This window comes from Equus caballus, chromosome 10, assembly GCF_041296265.1.
Source record: "Equus caballus isolate H_3958 breed thoroughbred chromosome 10, TB-T2T, whole genome shotgun sequence".
Taxonomy (NCBI): domain Eukaryota; kingdom Metazoa; phylum Chordata; class Mammalia; order Perissodactyla; family Equidae; genus Equus; species Equus caballus.
Window position 1 is genome coordinate 50,184,004 of NC_091693.1, and position 2,890 is coordinate 50,186,893.

General features: G+C 45.3%; 1 long non-coding RNA gene across 1 annotated transcript; it reads right to left on the reverse strand.

The window, feature by feature from the left end:
• Window positions 1-1,257: 1,257 nt before the first annotated feature.
• Window positions 1,258-2,890, reverse strand: LOC111775489 (uncharacterized). Its single transcript, XR_002811193.2, has 3 exons — window positions 2,671-2,890; window positions 1,706-1,776; window positions 1,258-1,467 (listed from the first exon to the last, which is right to left on the reverse strand). It is a non-coding gene; the product is annotated as an uncharacterized lncRNA (long non-coding RNA).

Below are 2,890 nucleotides of genomic sequence, written 5' to 3' on the forward strand. Positions count from 1 at the left end.
TCAACAGCACTAACAACAGCAAGGGTATCTCAGAAGGGGCGGCCACGCACGATGGAGAAGCCCTGACACAAAGGTCACTAACTTTCTGGCCCTGCGTGACAGGACCTTCTGATTGCCCTCAGAGGACTTGTCATAATTCGCTGAAGTAGAGATAAACAGCTCTCCAGCATCTGCTGGATGCATCTGCTGGTGAGAGCTGCACCAGCCAGGCCCTTGGTCTTGGCATCTTGCTCTGCCTTTCCAAAGAATTCTGCAACAGAATACGGGGGCCCATCTCTGTGTCCCCCTTCTGTGGCAGAGGCAGAGTGAGACGCTCTGCACTGTTATGAATGTGTTAAATGCTAATATAGCTAAACACCTGGATGCAAGCATTACTGGTTCACTTATATGCACTGTATCGTTTAGTCCCTAAAGCAGTCCTGAGAGACAGGTGAGCGCCCCAGTGCAGGAGGAAGCTGAGGCTAGGAGAGGTTAAGCAATGCCCTCAAAGCCGCATGTCTCATCAGGAATAGAGTCTGCCTAAGTCTAAGGTCCCAGACTAATCATACAAGTTCAAGTTCAGAATAGTCAGCTTTTGGTAGTCATATTTATATAAAATCAGTTAATGTTTATGGAGTGCTTAATCTTTATAAAAGCTTCACTGTTGCATTTGTTCCTCACAAAAGCACTATGAGTGGATTCTATTATTTAAAAAGGAAACTAAAGATTAGCGAGGTTAAGTAATTTGTCCAGAGTTGCCAGTTCTAGAAAGTTGTGAAATGTGATGTCTGACCTCAAAGCCAGAAACCGTAACCTTTACCTCCTTCTCCAGGTCGGTCCAGCTCTGCTCACTGGGACATGGGAAAGCAGGACTCAAACAGCAACATTCAGAGCCCGCTGAAAGTTTTCTCCCATACCTGAATATGGGCTGTGCGGGAGGGGTTTACACTCAGCAGAATTTGTTTGTCAGATTAGCAGCAGGCAGGGCAGAGCTGCGACTCGCCGCTCGGAGAGTACGTGAATCTCGGAACCTGTGTTTTCTTGCTGTGACATGGAAGGGCTGGACAAAATACACTCCAAGATCCCCCTTACCTCTAACTTCTATGGTTCTGTAAGATGGGAATTGGGGAAGGGAAAGGTCTGAGAACAAAGATATTCCCACCCTTTAACGCGGAGTCAACTCTGCCCCTTGCCTGGAGGACAGCCCCTCCCCACAGACTGTGTTCTCCAACTTTGAAGCACATGCTGTTAGTTCTTCTTTTTAATTTAACTAACACGTAAAAGGTCAATCCTTCATTTAATGGCCGAATTTCAGGGAAATACTCTTTATTTCTGGAGACTCCTTGGTTTCAGAGTGTGGAATGTTCCCTTGAATCAGTTGCCTTAAGAATATCCAGCGATGGTCTGCTGGCCTCGTCCTCTGTGGCTGGTGTTCTCCTCGTTCAGCAACAGTTAAACCAGAGTTTTATCCTACAGTGTGCCGAGTCCCTGAGACACAAAATTTCGTAGATGTATTGAAGGGACAGGTTCAAAATTCTTCCTGAGAGTTAATAATCTGTAAACATACTTCTAGCTATTTTTAAAAACTTACCAGGTGTTGTATATGCTCACAAGGGAATACTTCTAATACAAAAATCTAAGGCTGTTTATAAACTTCCCATGATAGTTTGCTTTCCCTAATCTATAGCACAGGGCAGTGAATTCTCACTCACCCCCTAGACCGTACCTGCCTGAAGGTCAGGGGCCACGTCTCATCCATCTTGTTTTTCTACAGCTTTGGTTCAGTGTTGTCCTTGTCTGTTGAATTGAAAGGATTTTTAGTAAGGAGGAGTTCAGAAGTTTGTTTAGTCTATCCATTGCTGGACAGCTGTAGTGGAACTTTATTCCCTAGCAGAGTGAAGACATATTTCCGTGTAACGTGTTCCTCATAGATGGGCAGAAGTTAGAGAAGCTCACTAAACCCCCGCTGATAGGCAGCAGGAGGAAAGAGCAAGAATACTGGGAGCCTCTGCAGGCAAAAAGTTTTGGAGATGAGTCTCTGCTCACTTTTTGGTATCTCAGCGGATGCCCACACCACACCAGCAACATGTGGTAGGAACTGGCCACGCGTGAACATGTAACTGGGCTTCCTTAGCCCAACCTCCTCTGGCAGTAGAGAAGGACTCTTCTTGCACTAACCTCCACCTTAAAAGTAAGGATTTGTCCTGTATTAGTCTTCAGGAGTTTGTGGATTTCCACGTGGCTGGATATAAGGGTCATCATTAGGTCCCATCTACACCCCCGTCTTCCCCACTAACCTACCATCACATGAGCTAGAGGTTCCCACATTTAGATTTTACTTTATACAGAGCGCTAGGGATGAAAGAGGCCTAAGAGCTCATTTGCCTGCTTTGTTCGAGACAGCAACCACTGGACACACGCAGCTATCTAAATTTAAACTAATTAAAATCAAATAAGAAATTTAAAAATTTGGTTCCTCAGTTGCTCTAGCCATATTTTAAGGGCTTAATGGCTGCACGTAGCTAGTGGCTACCATGTTTAAAGTGCAGAAGTAGAGCGTTTCCATCATCACAGAAATTTCTATCAGACAGTGCTGGTAGACAAAAGGACTGATTTTAAAAACAAAGAAGAGATTAAACGCTTCACCCAAGGTCCATGGTAGAACTATGAATGAAACCCAGTTTTGCATACTTGAAAGCGACTCCTCTCTTCACTACACTGGAGGTGCCATTTAAAAGCCCGGGGAGAGGTTTCTCAATAGCATGTTAATTCACAGCATCACAAGTAAAGATAGCACCGTCTAGTCCTCCCTGGAAGAAGCCAGGTTAGGCAGTGTGGACAGCCAGGTAGGATGCGTCATGGAGGTGAGATGAGGCTCCATCATGACTCAGGGTGAGGGTCAGACAAACCC